Here is a 17,634-nt window from a genome sequence, read left to right as displayed (position 1 = left end):
TTTCCTCTTAGAGAGGTGGCTGGAGCTGAAGGCATAGCCAAGGTTAATGCTCCTTTTTCTTTATCCCACCTCTCCTAAATCAGTGTTTAGGCTCGTTTTCATCAAATATGAAACCTCAACCCAGTTCATGGCCCTTTTGGCAACAACCCTCAGATGCTTTACCATGCTAGACCCAGAAGGGTCAGAAGGCTGTCTTATTCTCAATATGTATTTTATTAACCAATCCACTCCCGACATTAAAAAAAAAAGCTCCAAAAATTAGATTCCGGCCCTCAAACCCCACAACAGGACTTAATTAACCTCGCCTTCAAGGTGTACAATAATAGAGTAGAGGCAGCCAAGTAGCAACGTATTTCTGAATTGCAATTCCTTGCCTCCACTGTGAGAGAAACCCCAGCCACATCTCCAGCATACAAGAACTTCAAAATGCCTAAGCCACAGCGGTCAGGCATTCCTACAGGACCTCCTCCCCCAGGATCTTGCTTTAAGTGCTGGAAATCTGGCCACTGGGCCAAGGAATGCCTGCAGTCCAGGATTTCTCCTAAGCTATGTCCCAGCTCTGCGGGACCCCACTGGAAATCTGACTGTCCAGCTCACCCGGCAGCCACTCCCAGAACCCCTGAAACTCTGGTCCAAGGTGCTCTGACTGACTGCTTCCCAGATCTTCTCAGCTTAGTGGCTGCAGACTGACGCTGCCCGATCACCTCAGAAGCTTCCTGGACCATAACAGATGCTTTGGGTAACTCTTACAGTGGAGGGTAAGCCTGTCCCCTTCTTAGTCAATACGGAGGCTACCCACTCCACATTACCTTCTTTTCAAGGGCCTTTTTCCCTTGCCTTCATAATTGTCGTGGGTATTGACAGCCAAGCTTCTAGACCCCTTAAAACTCCCCAACTCTGGTGCCAACTTGGACAACATTCTTTTATGCACTACTTTTTAGTTATCCCCACCTGCCCAGCTCCCTTCTTAGATCAAGACATTTTAACTGAGTTATCTGCTTCCCTGACTACTCCTGGGCTACACCCACACCTCACTGCTGCCCTTTTCCCCAGCTTGAAGCCTCCTTTGCACCTTCCCCTTGTATCTCCCTACCTTAATCCACAAGTATGGGATACCTCTACTCCTTCCTTGGTGACTGATCATGCACCCCTATCATCCCATTGAAACCTAATCACCCTTACCCTGCTCAGTGCCAGTATCCCATCCCACAACAGGTTTTAAGAGGATTGAAGCCTGTTATCACTCGCCTGCTACAGCATGGGCCTCTAAAGCCTACAAATTCCCCTATCCTACCTGTCCAAAAACCAGACAAGTCTTACAGATTAGTTCAGGATCTGTACCTTATCAACCAAATTGTCTTGCCTGTCCACCCATGGTGCCAAACCCATATACTCTCCTATCCTCAATACCTCCCTCCACAACCCATTATTCTGTTCTAGGTAAACCTAGCTGACCCCATAAATCCTAAATCCTTTCCCCACTCCCTTTTCCATTCCTTAAAAAACAGTCCTAAAAGCTGCTCCCACACTAGCTCTCCCTAACTCATCCCAACCTTTTTTGTTACACACAGCCGAAGTGCAGGGCTGTGTGGCCAGAATTCTTACACAAGAGCTGAGACCACGCCCTGTAGCCTTTCTGTCCAAACAACTTGACCTTACTCTTTTAGCCTAGCCCTCAAGTCTGCATGTGGCAGCTGCCACTGCTTTAATACTTTTAGAGGCCCTCAAAATCACCAAGTATGCTCAACTCACTCTCTACAGTTCTCATAACTTCCAAAATCTGTTTTCTTCCTCACACCTGACACAAATACTTTCTATTCCCCGGTTCCTTCAGCTGTACTCACTCTTTGTTGAGTCTCCCACAATTACCATTGTTCAGTCCAGCCTCCCACATTATTCTGGATACCACACTTGACCCCCATGACATATCTCTCTGATCCATCTGGCATTCACTCCATTTCCTCATATTTCCTTCTTTCCTGTTCCTCACCCTGATCACACTTGGTTTATTGATGGCAGTTCCACCAGGCCTAATCGCCACTCACCAGCAAAAGCAATCTATGCTATAGTATCTTCCACATCTATCATTGAGGCTACTGCTCTGCCCCACTCCACCACCTCTCAGCAAGCGGTACTCATTGCCTTACCTCGGGGCCTCACTCTTGCAAAGGGACTATGCATTAATATTATACTGATTCTGAATATGCCTTCCATATCCTGCACCAGCATGCTGCTATATGGGCTGAAAGAAATTTCCTCACTACACAAGAGTCCTCCATCATTAACGCCTCCTTAATAAAAACTCTTCTCAAGGGCACTTTACTTCCAAGGGAAGCTGGAGTCATTCACTGCAAGAGCCATCAAAAGGCATTAGATCCCATTGCTCAGGGCAACGCTTATGCTGATAAGGTAGCTAAAGAAGCAGCTGGCATTCCAACTTCTGTCCCTCACATCCGGGACTGGACAGTGCTTTTACATCTTGCCCTTCTCAGAATTAGAGCCTGTCCTCTAGATACTACAGGATACAGTCCATTTGAACTTTCATATGGATGCATTTTCTTGCTCAGCCCCAACCAGCCCTCTAGGTGACTATCTTCCAGTCCTCCAGCAGGCTAGACAGGAAATTCTCCAGGCTACTAATCTTCTCTTGCCTACTCCGGATTCCCAGCCATATGAAGACACCCTAGCTGGAAGATCAGTTCTTGTTAAGAATCTGACCCCTCAAACTCTACAACCTCAGTGGACTGGACCCCACTTAGTCATCTATAGTACCCCAACTGCTATTGGTCTGCAGGACCACCCCCCCATTAGGTTCATTGTTCCAGAATAAAGCTGTGTCATCGAACAGCCAGCCTGATCTCTCCTCTTCCTCCTGGAAGTTGCAAGTACTCACCCTTACTTTCCTTAAACTCACCTGCATTCCTAAAGGATAATAGTAACCCTTATAAGCCTAATAATCCTTTCATTTTTATTAGGTCTCGTCTTCCTCACCCAACTCTTTGCAACAGGGCATTATGCAGTCACCCCCACTACTTGGACTGTACCCCAAAAACTTGTCCATCTTTACTATCTTGTGTCTAGTTATGCTCTTATTCACCATTCTCAACTACTCATAAATGCCCTGCCCTTGTTTACACTGCCGGTTTACACTTTTCTTCCAAACCATTGTAGCGTATCCTGGTACTATCCCCAATCCGCCACTCTTGACTCCCTCTTGGAATGGAGGAGTGGATGGATGATCATTGCTGACAGGGCACACTCCAATATTTCCACCCTTATGAAGTCCTATTATTTACTTTTATACTCACTCTTATTGTCGTTCCTGTTCTTATGCTACCCTCTACCTCTCCTCAGCTATCTCCACCACACTATCAATCTCACTCACTCTCTCCTAGCCGTTTCTAATCCTTCTTCAACAAACAATTGCTGGCTTTGCATTTCTCTTTCCTCCAAAATTGCCAAGGCCTCGATTTACTCACTGCTGAAAAAGGAGGACTCTGTATATTTTTAAATGAAGAGTTTTTTTTTTTTTTTTTACCTAAATCAATCTGGCCTGGTATATGACAACATAAAAAACTCAAGGATAGAGCCCAAAAACTCACCAACCAAGCAAATAATTATGCTGAACCCCCTTGGACACTCTCTAATTGGATGTCCTGGGTCCTCCCAATTCATAGTCCTTTAATACCTGTTTTCCTCCTTCTCTTATTCAGACCTTGTGTCTTCCATTTAGTTTCTCAATTCATAAAAAACTGCATCCAGGCCATCACTAATCATTCTATATGATAAATGCTCCATCTAACAACCCCACAATATCACCCCAACCCCAAAATCTTTCTTCAGTTTAATCTCTCCCACGCTAGGTTCCCACACTGCTCCTAATCCCACTCAAAGCAGCCCTGAGAAACATCGCCCATTATCTCTCCAACCACTCCCAAAAATTTTCGCCGCTCTAACACTTCACCACTATTTTGTTTTGTTTTTCTTATTAATATAAGAAGACAGGAATGTCAGGCCTCTGAGCCCAAGCTAAGCCATCATGTCCCCTGTGACCTACACGTATACATCCAGATGGCCTGAAGCAACTGAAGATCTGCAAAAGAAGTGAAAATAGTCTTAACTGATGACATTCCACCATTGTGATTTGTTCCTGCCCCGCCCTAACTGATACGATATATTCTCCCTCACCCTTAAGAAAGTACTTTGTAATATTCTCCCCACCCTTGATAATGTACTTTGTATGACTATCCCAAACCTATAAGAACTAATAATAAACCCACCACCCTTTGCTGACTCCCTTTTCGGACTCAGCCTGCCTGCATCCAGGTGAAATAAACAGCCTGGTTGCTCACACAAAGCCTGTTGGTGGTCTCTTCACATGGATGCATGTGACAGTTTTCTTGTAATATATGCCTGTTTTTGGTATCAAGGTCATGCTGGTCTAATAGAATGAGTTAGGGAGTATTCCATTCTCTTCCATTTTCTATCAGAGTTTGTATAGAATTGGTATTATTTCTTCCTTAAATGTTTGATAGAATTTTGTAAAGACATATGACCCTGGAGCTTTCTTAGGGGAGGCTATTTCACTACAAATTTAATTTCTTGAATAGATACAGGGCTATGTAAGTTATCTATTTCTTCCCGAGTAAGCACTGGTAGATTTGGGGGTTTATTCACTTTATCATCTAAGCTGTTCAATTTATTGGCACAGAGTTGTTTGTAATATTTCCTTATTGTTCTTTTAGTATCTGTAGAATCTGTAGTGATATCATTTCTCTCATTCTTGATATTGGTCATTTGTTACTTATTTTTTTCCTAATCGATTTGGTTTATCAATTTTATGGATTTTCTCAGAGTCAATTTTTAATTTCATTTATTTTTCTCTATTGTTTTCTGTTTTCTATTTCATTGATTTATTGTCTGACCCTTATTATTTCCTTTTTTTCTGCTTACTTTGGATTTACTTTGATTATTTTTGCTTCTTAGCTTCATAGGCTAAAGCTGAGGCATTTAGTGTCATAAATTTCCTCCTACATACACTTTTAAGGGCTGTACTAGTTTCTTATTTTCTCTATAACAAATTACCACAAATTTAATGGCTTAAAACAACACAACTCTTAGTTTTGGAAATTAGTAGTCCAAAATCAGATTTGATGGGCTAAAGCACAGGTGTTGCAAAGGGCATCACTCCAATCTGTGCTTCTGTTATGATGAGAGACAGGACTAGCTGGATTTCCTAGGCCAACTAAGAATTTCTAAGCCTAGCTGGGGAAGGTGACCACACCCACCTTTAAACACAGGGCTTGTAACTCAGCTCACACCCAACCAATCAAGTAGCAAAGAGAGCTGACTAAAATACCAATTAGGCTAAAAACAGGAGGTAAAGAAATAATCAAATCATCTATTGCCTGAGAACACAGGGGGAGGGACAATGATTGGGATATAAACCCCAGGTTTTTGAGCCAGGAGTGGGCAACCCCCTTTAGGTCTCCTCCCATGGTATGGGAGTTCTGTTTTCACCCTATCAAATCTTGCAACTGCACACTCTTCTGGTCTGTGTTTGTTATGGCTCAAGCTGAGCTTTTGCTTGCCATTCATCACTGCTGTTTGCTGCCATCGCAGACCCGCCACTGACTTCCACCCATCCGGATCCGGTAGGGTGTCTGCTGTGCTTCTGATCTAGCGAGGTGCCCATTGCCACCACTCCCGATTGGGCTAGAGGCTCACTATTGTACCTGCATGGCTAAGGGCCCAGGGTTCGTCCTAGTTGAGCTGAACACTAGTTACTGGGTTCCATGGTTCTCTTCCGTGACCCACGGCTTCTAATAGAGCTATAACACTCACCGCATGGTGCACAGTTCCATTCCTTGGAATCTGTGAGGCCAAGAACCCCAAGTCAGAGAACAAAAGGCTTGCCACCTTTTGGGAGCCACCATCTTCAGAGCTCTAAGAACAAAGACCCAAATATAACAATGACATTGCCGTCTTCTTTAACTCTGACTTCTCCTGGGTTCCTCCTATAAGGACTACTGGCCCACCCCAATAATTCAGGATACCCTCCCCATCTCATGATTCTTAACTTAATCACATGTGTAAAATCCCTTCTGCCATGTAAAGCAACATTCACAGATTCTGGGGATTAGAATGTGGACATATCTGGGGGCTCCTTTTCAGCCTACCACAAAGGCATCCCATACAATTTGATATGTTATGTTTTCATTTGTACTAAGTTGAAAATACTTTCTAATTCCCATTTTGAGTTTTTTTGCCCCACTAGTTGTTTATGTGTATTATTTAGTTTCCAATCATATGGCGGTTCCCCAAAGATCTTCCAGTTATTGATTTTTAATTTAATTCCACTGTAATCAGAGAATATACTTTTTATGACATGAGTCATTTAAAATTTATCAAGACTTGTTTTATGGTCCAGAAGTCCAGAACATGCTGTATATTGGTAAATGTGTTATTTACATTTGAAAAAATAATGTGTTCTACTGTTTTTGGGTGGCATGTTCTATAAATATAAATTAGATCATGTTGGTTGATAGCATAATTCAAGTCTTCTATATTTTTATTGAATTTCTCTTTACTTGCTGTATTAATTACTGAGACAGGGTATTTGAAATCTCTGACTGTAATTGCTAATTTGTCTACTGTTTCTTGCAGTTCTGTCAGTTTTTGCTTCATATTTATTTGAAGTTCTGTTATTAAGTGCATAAACATTTAAGATTGTTATGTCTTCCTGATAGATTAATACTTTATCATGATAAATTTATTTTCTTTATCCCTGGTGGTATTCTTTGCTCTGAAATCCTTTTTGTCTGCTATTAATGCAGCCTGTCCAGCTTTGTTTTAGTTAGTGTTCGCTTGGTATATCTTTTTTTATCCTTTTACTTTTAACCTTTTTGTGTCTTTGTATTCAACATGTGTTTCTTGTAGGCACCTCTACAGTGACTCTTGCTTTTATAACCAGTTAGACAATTTCTGCGTTAAAAATTAATAGACTTTTTTTTTTTTTTTTTTAGCAGCTTAAAGTTTACAGAAAAATTAAGTGGAAAGTACAAAGGGTTCTCCCTCACTACCCCCACCCTAATTTTCCCTCTCATTAACATCTTGCATTAGCATTAGTGTAGTCCATTTGTTACATTTGTCTTAGTCTCCTTGGGCTACCATAAAAAAATACCAGAGACTGAGTGGCTTAAGCAACAAAAATTTATTTCTCACAATTCTTTCTGGATTATTTACTTTTTGTTGAGGGCTCTTTTCCTGGTTTGCAGGTGTCTGTCCACCTTTCTCACTGTGTCCTCATGTTGCCTTTCCTGCGTGTGTGTGCATGTGTGTTTGTGTGTGTGTGTAGACAGACAGAGAGGTTTTTCTTTCTCTTCTTATAAGACCACAGTCTTATCAGATTAGAAACCACCCTATGACCTTATTTAACCTTAAGATGCTACCTTAACCTAAAGACCTTATCTCCAGATACAGTCACATTGAGTGTTAGGGCTTCAACATATGATTTTGAGGGGGACATAATTCAGGCCATAGCACAATTAATGGGCCAATATGGATATTTCACCATCTCTGTCTTTTAATTAGGATGTAGAAACATTTACAGGTGTGATCACGGATATAGTTAGATTTAAATTGGTCATCTTGCTATTTGTTTTCTGTTTTTCTCATTTTTTTTGTTTCATCTTGTTTTTTCTTTATCTGAATAAAGCTTCTTTAAACCTAGAAGAATTTACTACTTTTGTCCTGTTTCCAATGACTAGCTGTAGGTCTGGATTATTGCTCTCTAGCCCCAATCCATTTCTTATCCCAATGACCTCCTCTTCTCCCATCAGCTCATGCAGGTGAAGTTCCAGTATGGCTTATCCCTACTCTGACAAATTTCAAGCAAGAGTAGTTTCCAAAACCTTTGGAATGTGAACTTAAGGTTTTGTAGAACTTGATTCCACCTACTTATCCAGCTTCATTTCCCAAATCCTTCCTCAGACAGTCTCCATATTTTCTCTGTAACTTTGTAACCAATTATGCTCACACCCTAAATTACTTTATCCTCAGCCTCAGCTCCCACCTAGCATACATACATTTGTTTATGCTTTTCCCTTTCCTCATCTCTTTGTCTAATGACATTTTGTGGCCTTTTAAGGACTCAGTTCATGTTATTGCCTTGTGAAGCCTGTCCTGACTGCCCACGCTCACTCTTAGAGGAAAAAGTCTCCCTCCATAGGGTTCCCAAGAGTCTTTCGAAGGTGCGTCTATTATAGCACTTTTCATAGGATGTGCAGTGAGAGCCCTATGTGTCTGTTTCCCCCATCAAGTGCTAAAATCTTGAGGTTACAGAGGCCATGTATTATTTCAAAGTCTCTTTCAGATTGTTCTTACATAGGCCAAGAATCTTGGTTGTAAGCAACAGAAATCAATTTTGGGTAACTTAAGCAGAGAAGGAATTTGCTAGAAGGATGAATATACCCAGTAGAATTGGTGGAAAGGCTGTATAACTAGGGAAGAAATGTCCAGGACCCAAGAGACTAGGTGGCATGGAGATGTGCAGTTGGGACCACCTCACTGGGCATTTGTCACCTCTGTTGCCACTGCCAGACTGTCCTCCCTGCTTCCATGACTTTCTTCTGAACTGTCTCTGCATCTTTGTGTCACTAATTTGAGACCCAGAAATGCTGGGTAGTGGCATCTGATTGATTAAGCTGACAGCGTCTATCCACATCCAAAGTTTCAAGGGATAGAAGGAGAAAAAATATGCCTCTGGATGACTTTGAAAATAATGGAAAACCTAATTCAAAAGAAAACCCCTCCCTGTGGGGCAGAGTTCAGGTGAAGATACAATCAAGGCTTCGGTTCCATTTTTCTGAGGTCCTTTTGATCCTACCTTCACTTTTTAAATGTCAGCTTTATTCTTAGGATGGATACACTTATGGATGCAAGATGGTTGCTAACCAGGAGTATGAGTCCTTCTCTCCACTCTGATGGTGCGCATTTTAGGTTAAGTACCTCCCCCTCAGCATTCACCTGGGGGCTGCCATGGGCTCATTGATATGAATCTGGAACATGGGTTCCTGAACCAGTCACTGGCAAGAATCAGCAGGACAGAGGGGAAGAGTGGATGTTTGTAACACACCGCCCAAAGACGCCCAGTGGCTCCCATTGAAGCCTTCGGGCTACAAGGAGTTACCTGCGCACAGCAGGCAGCCTGGCTTTCCCAAGTATGGCAAGAAGAGAAGATAGTTCCTCCTTGTCTCCTCCAGGGATCGTCTAATGTCGATGGCCTCCAGCATACCAGTGATTAATACCTACCACAGAATCAGTGATTCTGCCAAAACGGGAGGCTGGTGAAATGCCACAGGCTGATGATAGCCAGAAAGAGAAAAAGAGAAAAACATTTACTCTAATTGTATTAACACTAGTTCTTCGGGATATTAAAAAACTCACATTGGTTTAAATTACTGCTCCTACTTCATGGAGGCCCATTTCCTCATGAGATTTGTAATATAATACAAAAGTATTACAAATATTTATAATGTAATATAAAATATTATAATACAAGTATAATATAATATAAATATAATAAGCTTTATTTTTTTAAAAAAGTTTAGATTTACAGAAAAATTACAGAGATAGTACAGAATTCCCCTATACTTCACACTCAGTTTCCCTGATTATGATCCGCTTCCATTAGGATGGTACATTTGTCACAATGGAGGAGCCAATATTGACCCATTATAATTAACTAAAATCCATACCTTATTCAGATTTTCCTAGTTTTTGCCTCATGTCGTTTTTCTGCTCCAAGGTCCCATCCAAGATCCCACATCACATTTAGTTGTCATGTCTCCCTAGCCTCCTCTTGGCTGTGACAGTTTCTCAAACTTTCCTTATTTTTAATTTTTTTTTGTAGAGATGGGGGTCTCACTATGTTGCCCAGTCTCATCTCAAACTCCTGACCTCCAAGTGATCCTCCCACCTTGGCCTCCTAAAGTGCTGGGCTTATAGGTGTAAGCCACTACAGCTGGTCTCCTTCCTCATTTCTGATGTTCTTAGCAGTTTTGAGGATGACTGATCAGTAGTTTCATAGACTGTCCCTCCACTGGTATTTGATATTTTTCTTAAATAGACTGGAGTTATGTGCTTTGGGAGGAAGACCACACAGAGGTAAAGCGCCATTCTCATCACATTGTGTCAAGGGTACATGCTATTGACACGACTTATCACTGACATCCTCAATATCTGTGATGGCCTGGCTGAGACAGTGTCTGTGAGGATTCATCACTGTAAAGTTGCTCTGTTAGCAAGAGGGACTGTATCACTATACACAACCCACACTTAAGGAGTGAGGAGTTGTGTTCTACCTCCTTAAAGATGGGGAGGTTTGTCAGTTTGTAACTCTGACGTAACTGTCACTGAGTTATGCTCCCTGAAAATCTCTCATGCCCTTTTTGTGGAAATGTGCAGAATACAGTTAACATAGCAGGCCTGACACTGCTGTCCTTGGAAACGCCTGCTTGCAAGGTAGGGCCCTTGGCTGGAGTTTGGGAACTTCAATTTCAGAAGGGCTCCCACTATTCTCAGAACTGATAAGAATGATGTTTAAATTGTTTGTAAAAACATTGTGGATTTTTTTTTCTTCTTTAATTTTTTTTTTAATGAAATGGGGCCTGGGTCTCATTTTGTCACCCAGGCTAGAGCACAATGTCATGATCATAGTTCACTGTAACCTTGAACTCCTGGGCTCAAGTGATCTTCCCGTGTCAGCCTCCCAAGTAGCTAGGACCAGAGGAGCATGGAACTATGACCAGCCAATTTTTTTTTTGAGACAAAAACATTTTGTTTTTATTTTTTATTTGTTTATTTATTTTGGTAATAGCTTTGTTGAGATATGATTCATATACCATACAATTCACCCATTTAAATTGTACAATTCAGTGGTTTTTAGTATATTCACAGTGTTTTCCAATAATCACAATCAATGAACATTTCCATCACTCCAGAAAGAAACTCTGTGCCCATGAGAGTCAATCCCTGTTTCCCTTCCCTCAACCTCTGGAAATCACCAATCTCCTTTCTGACTCTGTGGATTTGCCCATTCTGTTCATTTCACACAAATGGAATCATATGATATGTGACCTTCAAAATAAAAATAACTAAGGAAAAGTCTAGCCAACATAATGAGACCCTGCCTCTACAAAAAATTTAAAAAGTAGTCCGGGTACAGTGGCTCACACTTGTAATCCTAATACTTTGGGAGGCTGAGGCAGGCGGATCACTTGAAGTCAGGAGTTGGAAACCAGACTGGCCAACGTGGCGAAACCCTGTCTGTACTAAAAATACAAAAATCAGTAGGGCATGGTATCACGTTTCTGTAGTCCCAGCTACTCAGGAGGCTGAGGTGGGAGGATCACTTGATCCCGGGAGTCTGAGGTTGCAGTAAGCCGAAATTGTGCCACTGCACTCCAGTCTGGGTGACAGAGTGAAACTTTGTCTCAAAAAAAAAAAAAAAAAATTAGCTGGTCATAGTTCCATGCTCCTCTGGTCCTAGCTACTTGGGAGGCTGACACGGGAAGATCACTTGAGCCCAGGAGTTCAAGGTTACAGTGAACTATGATCATGACATTGTGCTCTAGCCTGGGTGACAAAATGAGACCCAGGCCCCATTTCATTAAAAAAAAATTAAAGAAGAAAAAAAAATCCACAATGTTTTTACAAACAATTTAAACATCATTCTTATCAGTTCTGAGAATAGTGGGAGCCCTTCTGAAATTGAAGTTCCCAACTCCAGCCAAGGGCCCTACCTTGCAAGCAGGCGTTTCCAAGGACAGCAGTGTCAGGCCTGCTATGTTAACTGTATTCTGCACATTTCCACAAAAAGGGCATGAGAGATTTTCAGGGAGCATAACTCAGTGACAGTCACGTCAGAGTTACAAACTGACAAACCTCCCCATCTTTAAGGAGGTAGAACACAACTCCTCACTCCTTAAGTGTGGGTTGTGTATAGTGATACAGTCCCTCTTGCTAACAGAGCAACTTTACAGTGATGAATCCTCACAGACACTGTCTCAGCCAGGCCATCACAGATATTGAGGATGTCAGTGATAAGTCGTGTCAATAGCATGTACCCTTGACACAATGTGATGAGAATGGCGCTTTACCTCTGTGTGGTCTTCCTCCCAAAGCACATAACTCCAGTCTATTTAAGAAAAATATCAAATACCAGTGGAGGGACAGTCTATGAAACTACTGATCAGTCATCCTCAAAACTGCCAAGAACATCAGAAATGAGGAAGGAGGCCACTTTCCTTCTGGGATTCGTGGATTTTGTTATGAGTTAGGCAGAGGATACCTAAGTACCTTCATGACCAAGCCCCCAATAAAAACCCTAGGCACTGAGTCTCTAATGAGCTTCACAACTAGACGACATTTCACATGTATTGTCACAGACCCTTGCTGGGAGAATTAAGTGTGTCTTGTGTGACTCCACTGGCAGGGTACTCCTGGAAACCTGTACCTGGTTCCTCTGGAACTTCACCCATGCATCTCTCCTTATGTCTGGTATCCTTTCCCTGTAATAAGTCACAGCTGGGAGAACTATATTCTGGTCCTGTGAGTCCTCCTGTTAATCGCTGAAACTGGGCATGGCCTAGGGGACCCTCCACATGGGAGACATGTCTACAAGATAGTTTTGTGATGCTTTTTCTGGAGCCCTAAGAGTTTCACTGCTTCTGGAAGAGTTTCTAGGTTAATCTTTTGGTTTGGCATTTCTTCTTCCACAGGGAAGTATAAATTTGTAGCCCACAATTTTTTTTTTTTTTTTTTTGAGACAGTTTCTCACTCTGAGGTCCAGGCTAGAGTGCAGTGACACAATCATGGCTCACTGCAGCCTTGAATTCCCGGGCTCAGGTGATCCTCCCACCTCAGCTTCCCAAGTAGTTGGGACTACAGGCATGTGCCACCATGTCCAGCTAACTTTCCTATTTTTTGTACAGAGGTTGGTTTCACCACATTGCCCAGGCTGGCCTCGAACTCCTGGGCTCAAGCAATTCGCCCACCTCAGCCTTACAAAGTCCTGGGATTACAGGCATGAGCCACTGCGCCTGGTCCCAAAATCTTATGGCACAGATTTGGGGTTCTGATTTCTGACTGATGCCATTTTCCCCTGGTAGATAAGTAGCTTCGCTGACACTTCTCTAGATAGTGGTCGGTGTTCCATTTCATTATTGTAGGTGGAGCAGCCCGAAAGCCCTGGCTGGTTTTTTTTTTTTTTTGAGATGGAGTCTCGTTCTGTCGCCAGGCTGGAGTGCAATGGCGCGATCTTGGCTCACTGCAATCTCCGTCTCCCGGGTTCAAGCAATTCCCCTGCCTCAGCCTCCCGAGTAGCTGGGTCTACAGGTACGTGCCACCACACCTGGCTAATTTTTGTATTTTTAGTAGAGACAGGGTTTCACCATATTGACCACAACGATCTCCATTTCTTGACTTCATGATCCGCCTGCCTTGGCCTCCCAAAGTGCTGAGATTACAGGTGTCAGCCACCACGTCTGGCCACCCTGGCTTTTTTTGGAAGCCCCAAGCCTCACCTCCCATCCACATGAGAAAACTAATATTCTGGTCTTCAGCCTATGGGACCTATATTGATATTGTTTTGAGAGATTCAGCTTCAACTCCTGTTTTGTGCCTCTAGCATCTGGGGATTTCCCTTGCTTGCTTTCAAGCCTGGCCATGTGTTAATATTATTTTGTTTTCCCCAGCAATATTATTGTTTGAAGGTGATCTTTTTATATCAGCTCAGTTCAACCTCTTGCCTGTATCACTTTCCTCTTGAGTCCTCTTTAGCATGGAACCCAGACAAGGTACATAGAAATGGTGAGCAAATGTTGAAATGTTATGAATGAATAGATAGGGCACAACTCTGTTGACTCCCTCGCTCCCAGTTCTGCCTCTCCATGGATTGATGTCCACAATCCTAAAGCTCATGTTCACAGCTGGTCTCCCCATTCATGACCTAAAATGAAATTGTAAAAAAACAAAAAAGTGATGTAAAAATCAAGACCTTTCTCAGTTTGTGAGCATTGTGTTACTTCATCAGGATAGTAGATACTGACCTGTCATATATGTCTGTGCAGTGATAATGCTCCCCATCCCTGAGAGTGCAGCAGAACACAAATATGACTACTAGGGTTTCACTTGAGATACCATCTCTGCAGTGGCACTTCCAGTGCCACTGAAACAGAGAGGGCTGTTGGAGGAAATGGGCCATGGATTACTGTCATTTAATGGAGGTTTCTCACACTACATTGTGTGGACAATGCAGAGTCACTCTTGGAATGATAGGAATCAATAGAATCTTCTCTGAGATTATCCATGACTATGATTCTTCTAACCAGCTATGTCCTGGATAGGATGCTATGCAGGAAAGGACTATAGATTCTTCCAAATTCTGGATGCATGAAAATGACCCACAGCTCTCATCATTTGCCAGACCTCTAGAGAAGAGGATGGGCTGGAACAGACAAGGCTGACATGATGAGTAAAGGGAAGAGCTACACAAATTGGCAACTAACAGTAGCAGTAAATGCTAAAGGTCTGGAGGCCAAGAAATGAGTTGGGGTGGGGAACCGTTACGTAATTTCAGATCACACTGTATACATTGACTTCATAGCAATTACTGTCACCACAGCAAAACAATCATTGGCACAATCATTTGTTAATTGTCCATCTCCTTTGTTTAACAATAAATTTCACGAGGAAATAAACCATGTCTGTCTTACTCATCCCAAGGCCTGCAGTAGCAGGCACATAGTAAATATTTCTTGAATAAATTAGAGCCACAAACCAATCCTACACTGAACCTTCTTACACAGTCTATTCCTGTGTGTGGATGAAATTCTGTACAGACCCTCCAAACCCACTGACAGCCCCACGGTTTCATAAAGAAAGCCCCACCACACAGTTTTTTAACCTCTTCATGCATGCAGCTCTTACCAGAGTGTCATGGCTGCCACAAGAAAGCAAAGAATTACTTTTTTGACTTTTTGTTTTCTTTTTCTCTTTTCATTTTGGTTTGCCTTGATTTTATAACTTCTTTTTAAATTATTTATTTATTTTTATTTTGAGATGGAGTCTCACTGTGTCACCCAGGCTGGAGTGCAGTGATGGGATCTCGGCTCACTGCAACCTCCATCTCCCAGGTTCAAGTGATCTTCCCACCTCAGCCTCCCAAATAGTTGGGATTACAAGAGTGCGCCACCATGCCCAGCTAATTTTTGTATTTTCAGTAGAGACATGGTTTTACCATGTTGACCAGGCTAGTCTCAAACTCCTGACCTCAGGTAATCTGCCCACCTCGGCCTCCCAAAGTGGGAGGCTCACAGGCATGAGCCACCACGCCTGGCCTGGTTTCGTAACTTTTATACAAAACTAGAGGAAACATTCAAGTGACAGAGGGAAATGAAAACAAACACCACTGTAATTTTACAGTAGTAACTCTCTGATAAAAGGTGACCACAGAAAAGAAATTCAAAATTTGTGGCCAGGAGTGGTGGCTCATGCCTGTAATCCCAGCACTTTGGGAGGCCGAGGTGGGTGGATCACCTGAGATCAGGAGTTTGAGACCAGCCTGACCAAAATGGTGAAACCCTGTCTCCACTAAACACAAAAAATTAGCTGGGTGTGGTGGCACATGCCTGTAATCCCAGCTACTTGGGAGGCTGAGGCAGGAGAATCGCTTGAACCCGGGAGGTGGAGGCTGCAGTGAGTCAAGATTGTGCCATTGCACTCTAGCCCAGGCAACAAGAGCGAAACTCCATCTCAAAAAAAAAAAAAAAATTAAAAATTTAGTCCTCCTTTCTTCTAACCATACACCACTGTGTCAACATGTCACTTTTGACCTTCAAGCTTTTACCTATGCGGTGGTAAAAAGATAACTTTTTCTCTGTAGTTAGCCTCTTAAAAATAGGTACCGGGTGGGGTGTGGTGGCCACACCTGTAATCCTAACACTTTGGGAGGCCTAGGCAGGTGGATGACCTGAGGTCAGGAGTTTAAGACCAGCCTGAACAACTTGGAGAAACTCTGCCTCTACTAAAAATACAAAAATTAGCTGGGCGTGGTGGCGCATGCCTGAATCCCAGTTACTCGGGAGGCTGAAGCAGGAGCATCACTTGAACCTGGGAGGTGGAGGTTGCGGTGAGCTGAGATCGTGTCATTGCATTCCAGCCTGGACAACGAGAGTGAAAATCCATCTCAAAAAATAAAAAATAGTAATTGCTCGAAGTTAATAGATACTATTAAATTTAACTTTTGAAGGCAAGGGTGTGAGCTGACTCTGGAAGCCATAGTTTTATTGGTACTCAATACAGTGATACGATAGGTAACATTTGTAATTGAGGGGAGTTAGTGTAATCATCCATTCCTTTTAAAGAATCATGGTCTATAATTTTGAAAAGCAGACTACTGTTCAAGGATACCCAAATAAAACCAATGGTAATAGCAAGTCTCCTTGTTCATGACTTAAAATGAAATAAGAAAAACTGCTGTAAAAATAAAGCTGCTCCCAATGGGAACATTCAAGAAGGCTAACGCACCTGAAAAACCTGACTGCGAAGTTTCCCAAGATGGCATTTGTTTATACATTTAATCGAATATCTACTATGAGTCAGGTGCTATTCTATACACCCTAGGGGTGCAAAGGTTCTTATCACCTATTACTATAAATAACATATATGCAAAAAGCCTACGTCATGAGTCATAATCTGACATTCCAAAAGAGAGGTGAAGTGTTACAGAGAGTTCAGAGAAAGTTGACAGGTAGTTAAGGAAAGCTGTTGGTGGGGGTGGCCTGAAAATAAAGAGTACGCCAGCAGGTAAAGATGGGGGTGTGAATGAGGAACACTGCCTCAGAAAGACCAGGGCGGTTCTGTGTGACTGGGGCATTGGGTACACAGAGGAGAAAGGAGGACATACACCTGGAAGCATGGGCTAGAGCCAGGGCATGGAGGGCATTGAATGGCAGTCTAAGAAACCTCAACTTAGTTTTCCATAAGTAATTATATGCCATCAAATAATTTTGAACTAGAAACCAACAGGAAGGCTTTGAGCAGAATGACCACAAGATGAACACTCTACATTTAAGTCATTGTTTCCCAAATCCCCCCCTGATTTGGGAAAGACCCCCCTTCTTTAAAATCATCTTAGGGAATTTATTTTAAAATACAAATGTATAGGCTATACTCCTGGAGGTTCTTATTCGTTATTTGATCTCCCGGGGATCCTGATTTTTCATCCTGATTCACCCTGTTCCCAGAGGAGGCCGCTCCCCTAGTGATGCTGACAGCAGTGGTGACCATTAGGGCCCAGGACCAGCAGAGGCCTTGCTAATGTTCTGTTCACAGCTATGGTGGCAGGGGCAGCAACAATGGCCCCCCGTCAGGCCGGTATGACCTTGGCAGTCGGCTCAGCTCCCTTGCTTCACATTCCCTATCTGAGCTAAGTTCTTCAGCTTTCCTGATGATAAATTCCTTTAAAACAATTTTTTAAAAAACTTTTTATTTCAATAGGTTTTGGGAGAATAGGTGGTGTTTGGTTACATGAATAGGTTCTTTTTTTTTTTTTTTTTTTTGAGATGGTGT

The sequence above is a fragment of the Trachypithecus francoisi genome, unplaced genomic scaffold (genome assembly GCF_009764315.1).
Source record: "Trachypithecus francoisi isolate TF-2019V2 unplaced genomic scaffold, Tfra_2.0 Lachesis_group2, whole genome shotgun sequence".
Lineage (NCBI taxonomy): Eukaryota > Metazoa > Chordata > Mammalia > Primates > Cercopithecidae > Trachypithecus > Trachypithecus francoisi.
This window is presented reverse-complemented; position numbering follows the sequence as displayed.